The following is a 14,853-nucleotide window of genomic DNA, read 5'->3' as shown; positions in this document are numbered from 1 at the left end:
CCCCTCACTGACCCATTCCTCTCACTGCCCCATTCCCCTCACTGGCCCATTCCGCTCTCTGCCCCATTCCCCTCACCGCCTTATTCCCCGTTCCCCTCACTGACCCATTTCCCCTCACTGACCCATTCCCCTCACTGACCCATTCCCCTCACTGTCCCATTCCCCTCACTGCCCCATTCCCTCACTGTCTCAATCCTCTCACTGTCCCATTCCACTCACTGCCCCATTCCTCTCACTGACCCATTCCCCTCACTGCCCCAATCCCCTACTGCCCCATTCCCCTCACTGTCCCATTCCCCTCACTGCCCCATTCTCCTCACTGACCCATTCCCCTCACTGCCCCATTCCCCTCACAGTCCCATTCCCCTCACAGTCCCATTCCCCTCACTGCCCCATTCCCTTCACTGCCCCATTCCACTCCCTGCCCCATTCCCTACAATGTCCCATTCCTCTCACTGTCCCATTTCCCTCACTGACCCATTCCCCTCACTGCCCCATTCCCCTCACAGTCCCATTCACCTCACTGTCCCATTCCTCTCACTGTCCCATTCCCCTCACTGCCCCATTCCACTCCCTGCCCCATTCCCCACACTGTCCCATTCCCCTCACTGCCCCATTCCCCTCACTGCCCCATTCCCCTCACTGACCCCTTCCTCTCACTGTCCCATTCCCCTCACTGCCCCATTCCCCTCACTGTCCCATTCCTCTCACTGTCCCATTCCCCTCACTGCCCCATTCCACTCCCTGCCCCATTCCCTACAATGTCCCATTCCCCTCACTGTCCCATTCCTCTCACTGTCCCATTCCCCTCACTGCCCCATTCCCCTCACTGCCCCATTACCCTCACTGTCCCATTCCCCTCACTGACCCATTCCCCTCACTGCCCCATTCCCCTCACTGACCCATTCCCCTCACTGTCCCATTCCCCTCACTGTCCCATTCCCCTCACTGACCCATTCCCCTCACTGACCCATTCTCCTCACTGTCCCATTCCCCTCACTGCCCCATTCCCCTCACTGACCCATTCCCCTCACTGTCCCATTCCCCTCACCGACCCATTCCCCTCACTGTCCCATTCCCCTCACTGTCCCATTCCTCTCACTGCCCCATTCCCCTCACTGTCCCATTCCTCTCATTGTCCCATTCCCCTCACTGCCCCATTCCACTCCCTGCCCCATTCCCTACAATGTCCCATTCCCCTCACTGTCCCATTCCCCTCACTGCCCCATTCCCCTCACTGCCCCATTCCCCTCACTGACCCATTCCCCTCACTGACCCAGTCCCCTCACTGTCCCATTCCTCTCACTGACCCATTCCACTCACTGCCCCATTCCTCTCACTGCCCCATTCCCCTCACTGACCCATTCCCCTCACTGCCCCATTCCCCTCACTGTCCCATTCCCCTCACTGTCCCATTCCACTCACTGCCCCATTCCTCTCACTGACCCATTTCCCTCACTGTCCCATTCCCCTCACTGTCCCATTCCCCTCACTGACCCATTTCCCCTCACTGTCCCATTCCTCTCACTGTCCCATTCCCCTCACTGACCCATTCCTCTCACTGTCCCATTCCCCTCACTGCCCCATTCTCCTCACTGTCCCAGTCCCCTGCTGCCCCATCCCCCTCACTGCCCCATTCCCCTCACTGCCCCATTCCCCTCACTGACCCATTCCCCTCACTGACCCATTCCCCTCACTGCCCCATCCCCCTCACTGCCCTATTCCCCTCACTGCTCCATTCACTCGAGGGTTTCGGGTCTGCAATGTACTGTCTGTTTGTGTGGCTGGGAAAGGTCAGTTGAAGTGACCGGGCAAAGTGGATCATTGTCAGAAAAGTGGAAAATATTGGGTTACAGACAGAAGGCAGTGCAGTGACACTTGATAAATGGCTCCTCCAGAGATCCAGCATGGATATGCTGGGCTGAATGGCTTCCTTCTGTGCTATGCCTATTCTGTCAGCCTATCACAGGTATGTGCTTTTGGGAGGAGTTCCTTTTTTGTTGCAAAATTAGTCAGTTCTACTGTGTTGACCTGATTATACATAAGCTGCTCTCTTTCTATTTAGCAAGTAGTTCCATCGGACTCTTTGCTATTTTGGTTTGAAAGGTGCAGCTTGATTTTCAGATCCTGGTCAGTGTTTTAGAATTTTGGGTCATGAATGGGATGTGCATTCTCTCACTGTGCTCTATGCACGGTCCAAGGGCTGTAAATGGAGGTGGGTGTCCATTTCCTGAAGGACAGGAATTGTGCTGGAGGAACCCGGCAAAGTGGGATCTGAGTGGATTTGTGATAATGGAAACTGCAGATGCTGGAGAATCCAAGATAATAAAATGTGAGGCTGGATGAACACAGCAGGCCCAGCAGCATCTCAGGAGCACAAAAGCTGACGTTTCGGGCCTGGACCCTTCATCAGAGAGGGGGATGGGGTGAGAGTTCTGGAATAAACACGGAGTGAAGGGGAGGCGGACCGAAGATGGAGAGAAAAGAAGATAGGTGGAGAGAGTATAGGTGGGGAGGTAGGGAGGGGATAGGTCAGTCCAGGGAAGACGGACAGGTCAAGGAGGTGGGATGAGGTTAGTAGGTAGGAGATGGAGGTGCGGCTTGGGGTGGGAGGAAGGGATGGGTGAGAGGAAGAACAGGTTAGGGAGGCAGAGACAGGTTGGACTGGTTTTGGGATGCAGTGGGGGGAGGGGAAGAGCTGGGCTGGTTGTGTGGTGCAGTGGGGGGAGGGGATAAACTGGGCTGGTTTAGGGATGCGGTGGGGGGAGGGGAGATTGTGAAGCTGGTGAAGTCCACATTGATGCCATTGGGCTGCAGGGTTCCCAAGCAATATGAGTTGCTGTTCCTGCAACCTTCGCCTCCACGCCTACTTCTTCAACCGGGAACCTAACCCTCCCTCCACTGACCCCTTCACCCGCTTCCAACACAAGTCCTCCTCCTGGACACCACCCCCAGGCCTCCTACCCTCCCTCGACCTCTTCATCTCTAACTGCCATCGAGACATTAACCGCCTCAACCTCTCCATCCCTCTCATCCACTCCAACCTCTCCCCACAGAACGGGCAGCCCTCCGCTCCCTCCGCTCCAACCCCAACCTCACCAGCAAACCCGCAGACAAGGGTGGTGCAGTGGTAGTATGGCGCACTGACCTCTACATCACCGAGGCCAGACGCCAACTCTCCGACACCACCTCCTACCGCCCCCTCGATCATGACCCCACCCCCGAGCACCAAACCATCATCTCCAACACCATTCATGACCTCATCACCTCAGGGGACCTCCCACCCACAGCCTCCAACCTCATTGTTCCCCAACCCCCGCACGGCCCGTTTCTATCTCCTTCCCAACATCCACAAACCTGCCTGCCCTGGGCGACCCATCGTCTCAGCCTGCTCCTGCCCCACCGAACTCATCTCCACCTATCTGGACTCCATTTTCTCCGCTTTGGTCCAGGAACTCCCCACCTACGTCCGTGACACCACCCAAGCCCTCCACCTCCTCCAGGACTTCCAATTCCCTGGCCCCCAACACCTCATTTTCACCATGGACTTCCAGTCCCTACACACCTGCATTCTGCATGCACATGGCTTCGAGGCCCTCCGCTTCTTCCTGTCCCGCAGGCCCGACCAGTCCCCCTCCACCGACACTCTCATCCGCCTAGCCAAACTCGTCCTCACCCTCAACAACTTCTCTTTCGATTCCTCCCACTTCCTACAGACTAAGGGGGTGGCCATGGGCACCCGCATGGGCCCCAGCTATGCCTGCCTCTTTGTAGATTACGTGGAACAGTCCCTCTTCCGCACCTACACAGGCCCCAAACCCCACCTTTTCCTCCGGTACATTGATGACTGTGTCGGCGCCGCCTCTTGCTCCCCAGAGGAGCTCGAACAGTTCATCCACTTCACCAACACCTTCCACCCCAACCTTCAGTTCACCTGGGCCATTAACCAGCACATCCCTCACCTTCCTGGACCTCTCAGTCTCCATCTCAGGCAACCAGCTTGTAACTGATGTCCATTTCAAGCCCACCGACTCCCACAGCTACCTAGAATACAGCTCCTCCCACCCACCCTCCTGCAAAAATTCCATCCCCTATTCCCAATTCCTCCGCCTCCGCCGCATCTGCTCCCACGATGAGGCATTCCACTCCCGCACATCCCAGATGTCCAAGTTCTTCAAGGACCGCAACTTTCCCCCCACAGTGGTCGAGAACGCCCTTGACTGCGTCTCCCGCATTTCCCGCAACACATCCCTCACACCCCGCCCCCGCCACAACCGCCCAAAGAGGATCCCCCTCATTCTCACACACCACCCCACCAACCTCCGGATACAACGCATCATCCTCCGACACTTCTGCCATCTACAATCCGACCCCACCACCCAAGACATTTTTCCATCCCCACCCCTGTCTGCTTTCCGGAGAGACCACTCTCTCCGTGACTCCCTTGTTCGCTCTACACTGCCCTCCAACCCCACCACACCCGGCACATTCCCCTGCAACCGCAGGAAATGCTACACTTGCCCCCACACCTCCTCCCTCACCCCTATCCCAGGCCCCAAGATGACTTTCCACATTAAGCAGAGGTTCACCTGCACATCTGCCAATGTGGTATACTGCATCCACTGTACCCGGCGTGGCTTCCTCTACATTGGGGAAACCAAGCGGAGGCTTGGGGACCGCTTTGCAGAACACCTCCGCTCAGTTCGCAACAAACAACTGCACCTCCCAGTCGCAAACCATTTCCACTCCCCATCCCATTCTTTAGATGACATGTCCATCATGGGCCTCCTGCAGTGCCACAATGATGCCACCCGAAGGTTGCAGGAAAAGCAACTCATATTCCGCCTGGGAACCCTGTAGCCCAATGGTATCAATGTGGACTTCACCAGCTTCAAAATCTCCCCTTCCCCCACCGCATCCCAAAACCAGCCCAGTTCGTCCCCTCCCCCCACTGTACTACACAACCAGCCCAGCTCTTGCCCTCCACCCACTGCATCCCAAAACCAGCCCAGCCTGTCTCTGCCTCCCTAACCTGTTCTTCCTCTCACCCATCCCTTCCTCCCACCCCAAGCCGCACCTCCATCTCCTACGTACTAACCTCATCCCACCTCCTTGACCTGTCCGTCTTCCCTGGACTGACCTATCCCCTCCCTACCTCCCCACCTATACTCTCCTCCCCACCTATCTTCTTTTCTCTCCATCTTCGGTCCGCCTCCCCCCTCTCTCCCTATTTATTCCAGAACCCTCACCCCATCCCCCTCTCTGATGAAGGGTCTAGGCCCGAAACGTCAGCTTTTGTGCTCCTGAGATGCTGCTGGGCCTGCTGTGTTCATCCAGCCTCACATTTTATGATCTGAGTGGATTCATCCTGTTTCCAGAAACAGATCCAAGAGAATTTCACCAAAACCTCTGGCCAGGATTCTGTCCAGAAAGCCCAGCTTCAAGTCCCTCTGGCCCTGAGCTGTGTTGTAACATGTCCTAACTGGGTGTGATGAGAAGTTATTGAGTTTTACAATGGCCTGGTGTTTTGTCCTGCACTGGAGTGGAGTCTTGAAATAGTAATTTCATATTTAATGTGAAACAGTTAATATTATAGAATACAATAAGCACCAGCCCATCATGATGAGTGACTGAGATGTCACTTCTGTAAGGTCTCAGAAGCACTGTCTCTTGTATCCATGTGACCCAGAGCTCTCTGCAATAAACTAGATCCTGCTTAATGACAAGAAGCTCTGCCTCTTAGTCTGTGGATGGTTGTGTTTTTCTGTGTGGTACTGGAACAGCAGATTGTCTACACCGAAAAACCAGATGGGAGCAGGGACTGAAATTATGGACTCAAACTTCACCCTCCATGCCCACACCCCCAACCCCCACCCTGTCCCCCACACACTCCTTACCAATCCCTCTGTCCTCCCACCCACCGCCTTGCCCAAGCTCTTCAGTCACACACAATTCCCAATCCATGCAGTGTGCTCCTCCCTCCATCTCAGGAGTGCAGTTATTGGCTCCTGAGGCAGAAACTCACCTCCCAAACTCCCTGTTCCACCACCTGTCCTGTGTCCTGCCAGCTGAAGACTCCATCATCATTAAGCAATATTTATTACCTCCCATTCCATTCACTGCCTCTTGAATTAGCCACTTGAGCTGTTGTGTCTGGGATTGGGTTGGGTTGGGTTCAGCACATCTCATTTAGGGTTAGGTTTAGCTGTCAGTGCTTGGGACTCTCTGAGGTTCAATAGATGAGAAATCAACAGGAGAAGTTTAACAGCAGAGGGGAGGTCACTAAGTTTCATGGTGGAGCCTTAATGTCTGGGGACTAACAATACAGGCCATTTGATGGCTGCCTGGGGATAACCTTTGGGTGTACAATGACCGGAAGGTCACTGGTGGGAGATGAGGTGAGGAGGATGCTGCATCAATCTGTTTGGAGGTGGCTGAATGGCACAGAGATTTTACAAATGGGCGAAATGTACAAATAGAACAGCCCGTTGCGACAGCGGTAACTGTACGGTCATCGCAATTTCTCGTCGTTAATCTGCCTTGCAGTAGGATCAGCACTGACCTCGCTTCCAAAAGATGACAAATATTAGCCCCACGACAAAGACGTAAAGCACGACTGCAGTAGCAACTGTTCCTCCAACGTGACTGAAAGGGACCTGGCACTGTTTAACTGCAGGGAGAGAAGGAATGTTGTTTGTAAAATTACTGAGGACTTCATTTTACTGCTATTGTGCCGTTCGAGGGCTAAATAATTATCCCCGTAAGAAAGGAAACATCGGTGAATGTTACAAATTGCCCTTTTGCCAATGCTCGAGTCTGCGACAATTGGTCATTACAGATTGGCACACACAGTATGCCACTTTCCAACAACAGAAGCGATCATGAACAGCACTCACTGAAAACCCTGGTACCCTTAGCCTTGTGCTGTTTGGAGGTCATTTCCACAGACCCATCAGTTAGATCACATACAGTGCAGTGTCTCAGCCTTAGTAGTTTTCCCAGGTCTGAGCAGTTTTCGGGAGCAAAGGAACTGTACGCTTGCCTTAACAGGTAAGTGCATTGAGTGTAGGAGTTGGGATGTCATGTTCTGGCTGTACAAGGCATTAGCGAGGCCACTTTTGGTGTATTGCATTCAATTCTGGTTGCCCTGTTTCAAAAGGATGCTAAACTAGAAAGGATGCAGAAAAGATTTACAAGGATGTTGCTGGGGTCGGAAGTTTGAGCTACAGGGAGGGATTGAATAGACTGGGGCTATTTTCCCTGGAGCGTCGGAGGCTGAGGGGTGGCCTTATAGATGTTTATAAAACATGAGGGGCATGGATAGGGTTAATAGGTAAGGTCTTTCCCCCAGGGTAGGAGAGTCCCAAACTAGAGGGACGTAGGTTTAAGGTGAGAGGGGCAAGATATAAAAGGGACCTAAGGGGTAACTTTTCCACACAGAGGGAGATGTGTGTGTGGAATGAGCTGCCAGAGGAAGTGGATGGAGGCTGGTACAGTTAAAGCATTTAAAAGGCATCTGGGTGGTCCATGAATAGGAAGGGTTTAGAGGGATAGGGGCTAAGCAAATGGGACTAGATTACTTTAGGATATCTGGTTGGCATGGTGGGGTTGAACTGAAGGGTCTGTTTCTGCACTGTATGACTCTGTATCCTTCAGGGGAAATGTACGGGAGTGGTGTGCCATTGGTTTTAAATATGGGACCTCTGTGGTCAAAAGCTGGGGCAGAGCTGACCTCCACCTTCTTGAGGGGCAACTAGGGATGGGCAGCAAATGCTGGCCCCAGCCAGCGATACCCATGCCCAATGACTGAATAATTTAACAAAATGTTCCATGTGCTTCCTTCACAGTGAATTAGCCCCTAGGGTTATTGTCCTTCATGAACTATTGGGGGCAGCACAGTGGCTCAGTGGTTAGCACTGCAGCCTCATGGCGCCAGGGACCTGGGTTCAATTCCAGCCTCAGGCGACTGTCTGTGTGGAGTTTGCACATTCTTCCCATGTCTGCGTGGGTTTCCTCCGGGTGCTCCGGTTTCCTCCCACAGTCCAGAGATGTGCAGGTTAGGTGGATTGGCCGTGCTAAATTGCCTGTAGTGTTCAGGGATGCGTGGATTAGGTGGGTTTGGGGAATGGGTCTGGATGGGATGCTCAGAGGGTTGGTGTGGACTTGTTGGGCCGAAGGGCCTGTTTCCACACTGTAGGGAATCTCGTCTTCTGTACCGGATGAGTCGTGATAGCAGCTTCCATCACTCTGGGAGCCCTGCCCTGTGTGCTGCTCATGTAGTGGTTGACCTTGGGCAGCTCTGTGCTGGTGGATTACACAGCTTTGCGCTGGTGCATCTCTGAGCTCGGTAACATGAGCCTGGTGCCCCTTCACTCTGCAGCCAGCTCTCTCTCTCTCTCTCTGCGGTTACAGGAATGTTCAGACCCTGTGACCAAACCCTCTCCAGCCAGTGCACTGAGGGACACAGCTACCAGATTTATCGGACAGGGAGGCTCGTGTTCTACCAACACCATCAATTTTGTTTCTCAACACCATAGGAGCAGGAGTAAGCCATTCCTCTTCAATCCTAACACTATGACTGCATTGTCTCCCCCACTTTCCTCTCCCTAGACTCTGATCAGGTACGTCTATTAAAAACCTCTCTCTCTCTCTCTCTCTGCCTGGAATAAATTCAGTGACCCAGCCTCTACCATTTTCTGCAGCTGATCATTATTTTAAAGTTCATTCACGGGATGAGGGCATCGCTGGCCAGGCAGCATTTATTGCCTGTTCCTAATTGCCCAGAGGGCAGGTGAGAATCAACCTCTTCACTGTGGGTCTGGAGTCACGTGTAGGCCAGACCAGGTAAGGATGGCAGTTTCCTTCCCTAAGAGACATTAGTGAACCAGGTGGGATTTTCCCAACAATCGGCAATGGGTTCACGGTCATCGTTAGGTTCTTAATTCCAGCTATTTATTGAATTAAAATTGCACCGTCTGCTGTGGCGGGTTTAGAACTCTGACATTTCATAACCAACTCTGCTTTTGTCCTAATGGAAAGGGAATTGTGTTTGAGAAATTTGCAAGGATTGTTCTTTGGAGGTAACTAACAGCTGGAAGAGGGGTAACCGTCGGCAGTGGTGTATCTGTCTTTTCAAGAATCTCCCAGTAAATTGCTGCACGAGATGGGGATAGTTGACTGGTTTAACTTTGATAGTGAGGAACCTTCTAGAAACAATAATTCAGGGTAAAATTAATAATCGCGTCGACAACGGTGGGTAAATTAGGGAGAGGCGGCATTTCTTAAGATGCAAATGCCAACAAATCTGACGCGATGCATTTTGGAAGATCCAAAGCAGGAAGAAAGTATACAGTAAATGGCAGAACATTTAGTAGCATCAACACACAGGGGCAACTGGGTGTACCCTGGAAGCGGTAACACAAGTGGATAAGGTGATCAAGAATGCTGATAGCATGCTCGCCTTCATTGGTCACGCCATACAGTGTAACCATTGGTAAGCCATGGTGCAGCCATATGGGACTTTATGAGGCCACGTTTGGAATATTGTGTACAGTTCTGGTCGCCGCACTGCCAGAAGGGTGTGGACACTTTGGAGAAGGCATGGAAAAGGTTTACCAGGATGTTCCCTAGTTTGAAGGGTATTAGCTACGAGGAGAGATTGGGAAAACCTGGTTTGGTTTCTCCCGAATGTCGAAGGATGAGGAGCAACTTGACAGAAGTTTTCACAAGTATGAGGGGTACGGATAGCATGGCTAGTGGGAGTCTTATACTAGGGGACACAGGTTTGGGGTAAAAGGGGGTAAGTTTAAAGGAGATGTGAGAGGCAGGGTTTTTTACACAGAGGGTGGTAAGTGCCTGGAATGCGCTACCAGGGGAGGTGATGGAGACAGATACAATAGCATTTTGACAAATACATGAAAAGGCAGCGAATAGAGAGATACAGATTTTCGTTTAGAAAGGCATCTTGTGTCAGAGTGGTCTTGGTGGGGCCGAAGGGCCTGTTCCCGTGCTGTACTGTAACCCGGTGAAAGAGACAAAAAGATTCCCCTCATCTCCAGCTTAAAGGTGACCTCTCAATAAATAAATTGGTCCCCTAGTTTTCATCTCCCCTCAGCATTTTATTGCTTTCTGTGAGATGACCACTGCTGTTTCTTCACATGTTTATCCACTTCCAGTCCCTCGCAGTAGAATTTCCATCCCTGAACTTCACAGCATGGGCGTAAGAGCAGAGAAGGAGATTATTTGACCCATTGACCCCATACTGTCTCTTTACAGGACAATGCGGTCAGTCTGATGTTCCTGTTGCATCCCTGCAGTCCTGACAGTTTATTTTCTTTGGAAGTCCCAGTTTGTCACTGTCTCCCTTGCAGACACGACTGGGTGCTGTGTGACAGAAGTTGCTTCTCCCATTCTTCCTGATCTCTGGCCCTGGGCTCTGAGCCACTGCCCTCCCTGGTCCTGGGAACCATCAGCTAATGGGTGTTTCCTTTCCTTTGTCAACTTGGTCTAAACCTGCCATAATCCCATTTACCCTGATAAATCTGCCCTCAATTTCCTTTGCTCTAAAGAGGCCAATCACAGCTTCTCTACCCTAACCTTGTGATAGTGTTTGGTCTGTTTTAACATAAGAATGTGCTCATATCGGAAGCAGACTGGAGAAGGTTCACTTGGCTGATTTCTGGGATGGGGGGGCGGGCTTGTCTAAGGGGAAAGGTTGAGTAGGTTGGGCCTGTGTCCATCTGGAGGTGAGAGAGATCTTATTGAAACCAACAAAAAGTCTAAGGAAATGTGACAGGATGGATTCTGAAAAGGTATTTTCCCTTGTCAGAGGGAATCTCAAACTGGTAGACACAGTTAAATAATGAGAACGCCTGTAATGATACTTCAGACTGAGGTGAGGGGAAATTTAATTTCTCAGAGAGTTACTAATCTCCAACATTCTTTTCCCCAGACAGCAGTGGGGATGGGCTCATTCAATATCACTTTGGCTGAGGTAGAGGAGCCAAATCCATCAATCCTTGAAAAGGTTTAGTATCTGGTTCCTCTGGGAAAGTTAGGGTCCTAATAAGTGAAAAAGCTGCGGGTCCACAAGCTACCAGGAGACCAAACGCGTTGCTTTTCATCTGCCCATTGTCATTTGCTGGGAAAAAATAAAAAATTCTTTCTGCATACTGGGCCCAGTCATTGGATCAAATGAGTCAAGCTTCCCAAATAACGGAATGATGCCAGAAATGCTTACCCCAAATTGAAGACCACTGTTGCAAGTGAATTTCTTCAGGAGCGTGATCCCACTCTTCTCATCACTGAATTAACGCCACAAAGGCTGGTATCCTGTCATTAAGTCTCCTTTTATATACAATTGGAAAGTCCTTGACCAATGACACAGCTCCCTCAGTGCCAGCTCTCAGAGTGAGCAGAACCTCTGACCCTCCTGTCTGTCAGCCAGAGCTCCCTGGTTGGACTAGGCTAAAAACCCAATCAGGGAACTCATATTCTAAGAGTCGGCCGACCCCACTACAATGACTACAGTTAGTATTTCACCAGTCTGTCTGATTGTAATGATTAGGACCGATTAAGGACTGGTTTCCATCATTCACAACACACTGAAGCCAGCGCTGAACCATCACTGCATCACTCACCATTATGTAGTCCTCTGTAAATTGGGATGAGTGGAATGGTTATTGCTATGGCTCCACTCACCAGAAAGAAATTACGACGGACTGTGGATGGAAGGAATCAGAAGGAATAATGCAGAGACAGTGTAACGCAGACAAAAGCTGACAGTTCAAATTCGGTAAAACATCACGCTACCACAACCATGTCACAAGTGATGGGACAGTGGACTGTTGACTGCAGAGTGTATGGTTCCATTCAGAATCACAATGCTGTGGGGGGAGCTCCTAGTTAGCAGACAACAAATGCATTGTAAAAATAGCAGGCAATAACCGTGAAGAGTAATTTCAGAGATTCCCCACTGAGCAATTTTAATGTTGTTATCACTGACTGCTTCACTACTGGATTAATCCCTGTAACCCCGTGGTTCTGTAGGAGTTCTTTGACGGGAGGTAGGTTTTGCTGCTAAGCCACTAATTGTTACCCATCCCTAACTGCCCCTGAACTCATTGGCCGCCTAGGTCATTGACACAATAGGACTTCCTGTCCAAAATACATTAACGAAGCAGGCTTTTAAAAAGAGATCAGGCCTATAAAACCATGACGGGCATGGACAGGGTGAATAGACAAGGTCTTTTCCCCAGGGTAGGGGAGTCCAAAACTAGAGGGACGTACGTTTAAGGTGATGGGGGAAATATTTAAAAGGGACCTGAGGGGTAACTATCTCACACAGAGGGTGGTGTGTGTATGGAATGAGCTGCCAGAGGAAGTGGTGGGGGCTGGTACAGTTACAGCATTTAAAAGGCATCAGGATGGGGACATGAATAGGAAGGGTTTAGAGGAATGGGGGCCAAATGCTGGCAAATGGGACTGGATTTATCTGGAATATCCGGTCAGCCTGAACGTGTTTCTGTGCTGTACATCTGTGTGACTGTATGATCTGCAAAGCTCTATCCCGGGAGTCTATATCATTGCTGTGGGTCTGGAGTCACATGTAGACCAGGCCAGGTAAGGACGGCAGACTGCCCTCCCTAAAGGGCATTAATGAGCCAGATGGGTCGTTACAAAAACAAAAATGGTGAAATTCCGCAGGTTTGGTAGCATCTGAAGGGAGAATCCAGAGTTAACATTTTGGGTTGAACCAAATTGAAATGTTAGTTCTGCTTTCTTCCAACAGCTGCTGCCAGGCCTGCTGAGTTTCACCATCAATTTCTGTTTTTGTCTCAGGTTCCCAGCATCTGCAGTTGTTGTTTTATTTTCAGGTCTTTGCAATAAATGTAATAGTTGACATGGTCACCATTACTCAGATTTGATTAGTGCCCGAGATCATTTCTTCATCAAACTGAATCTCCCAGAAGCCCTCATTTGTACAGCCCGCAGACATTAACCAGGGACTCCGGGTTACTAATTCAGTGATGTTAACATGACAGCACCGACTCCCTTCCTTTGTACACTGCACTCCCTTCCAGCAATCTCACTGTTTCTGACCATACTTGTGTTCCTATTAAACCTTCAAAATAGTTCCCTTGGTATTGACTTTCCTCGCAAGTTTCTTTGAATATTTGTCTCTGCCTTTTGGTATCTCTTCATTTCTGCTATTTCACCTTTTCTGCCATTTACATTCTCATCTCTCATTCCCCAGCATCTGAGCAGTTTTGCCTGCATCACCTTTTAGTTTAAGATTCAATCATGGCTGTAGATGTTTTGTTTGGACAGTGGAATATCCATGCCTGAGGGGTATAAATGGTTTCTGTGCACAACACTTTTCTCCTGTCATTTTATCCATTAGCAGTGGGGATTTGATTTGATTTGTTGTAGTCACATGTTCCGAAGTACAGTGAACAGTCTTGTTTTGTGAGCAGTACAGGCAGATCACAGCAAACACCAACGTACATCATAGGGGTGCTTAGAGTGAGATGTACAGAGTTACACTGCACAGGAGGTCTGCAAAACAAGATCCACATTAGATCTGAAATTTGAGAGGCCCATTCAGAATGTAATAACATCGGGGAAGGAGCTGTTCTTGAACCTGCTGGTACGCCGGTTTAAGCTTCTGTATCTACTGCCTGATGGAAGGGGTTGGAAGGGATTATAACCTGGGGTGGGATGCTGGCTGCCTTCCCGAGGCAGGGAGAAGTGTAGATGGAGTTTGTCCAGTTTACCACAAGCATACTCTGTTTCATCTCATCAATGTTAAATTTACATTAATCTAGAATCTGAGAGGCTATTTTGCCTTTCATCCTTTCAAGCGCTACGTTGAACTTGATCATGCTATAAATGCTATTAGTCAAGCTGTTAATTATTGTCAGACTGGCTCATACATTGTACAATCTGAATTGGCATGCAGTCTTGTTGGCTAGGGGATATACCATCCTGAACACACTGAAGACCTTCACTTAGTTTCTGACATGCGCTAGTCTGTATGAAACTTAAAATCCTCCGCTGCGTCTGTCTGCCTGTTGCTACGCGCCCTGCTTTCTCAAGGTCTTAAGGCACATGCAGCAAATAAAACTCATGTCCTGGATAAATGTAAAAACTCCCAAGCTCTGGTCTCTTCCTAACTGCCCAACATGCCTTGTTTTGGTGAGAAACGGGATATCTGGAAAAACACCATCACAAATGAAAGGTTATCGTTGAATCTTACCTTTCTTGATCACAAATGGTCTTTTCTGTTGACTGTCGGGTTTCAGGAAATAGAAGAGAACGAGAGAGACATTTGGTAAAATTAAGAAAAATGCAAGCCCTTCAATCACTCTGTACACTACAGGATAACCTGGAAAGGGACAAAAGGATGTGTGAGATGCAGGTGACTAACAGAAGAAAACCGGTCTTTAAGATTAAGCTGAAGTCTCCGCTCGCCTCAGAGTCAGATGGTTATGATTTAAGGTCCAAGTATTAGATATAATCTTGAGTGAGTCCTTAGCCACATTTGCTGACTGCTGGGACTAACAGTTTGGGTCAGCTGATGAACTGGCAGCGTCGATGGCTGTCAGACACTATCAGATAATAAAGCTAGACTCGTCATAGTCCCAAACCACTGCAGGGCTTCTCTATCATTTAAATTCTTTTAAATGCATTCACTGGCTGAGCGCGGCATTTATTGCCCATCCCTAATTGCCCCAGAGGGCAGTTCAGAGTCAGCCACATTGCTGTGGGTCTGGAGTCACATGTAGGCAGCTTCCTTCCCTAAAGGGCATTAGTGAACCAGATGGGTTTTTCCTGACAATCAACAATGGATTT

General features: G+C 50.0%; 1 protein-coding gene across 1 annotated transcript in view; it reads left to right on the top strand.

Moving 5' to 3' along the window:
• Nucleotides 1–2,346: 2,346 nt before the first annotated feature.
• The window catches only part of gpank1 (G patch domain and ankyrin repeats 1), a 261,542-nt gene continuing 249,035 nt past the window's right edge, over nucleotides 2,347–14,853 (top strand). The window contains exon 1 of the mRNA XM_059639565.1: nucleotides 2,347–2,426. The gene's annotated coding sequence lies outside the window, so the exon portion shown is untranslated. The remainder of the gene's footprint in view (nucleotides 2,427–14,853) is intronic.

The sequence above is a fragment of the Stegostoma tigrinum genome, chromosome 34, assembly GCF_030684315.1.
Source record: "Stegostoma tigrinum isolate sSteTig4 chromosome 34, sSteTig4.hap1, whole genome shotgun sequence".
NCBI classification, from domain to species: Eukaryota; Metazoa; Chordata; class Chondrichthyes; order Orectolobiformes; family Stegostomatidae; genus Stegostoma; species Stegostoma tigrinum.
Note: the sequence above shows the minus strand (reverse complement) of the source record. Positions and strands in the feature narration are given on the sequence as shown.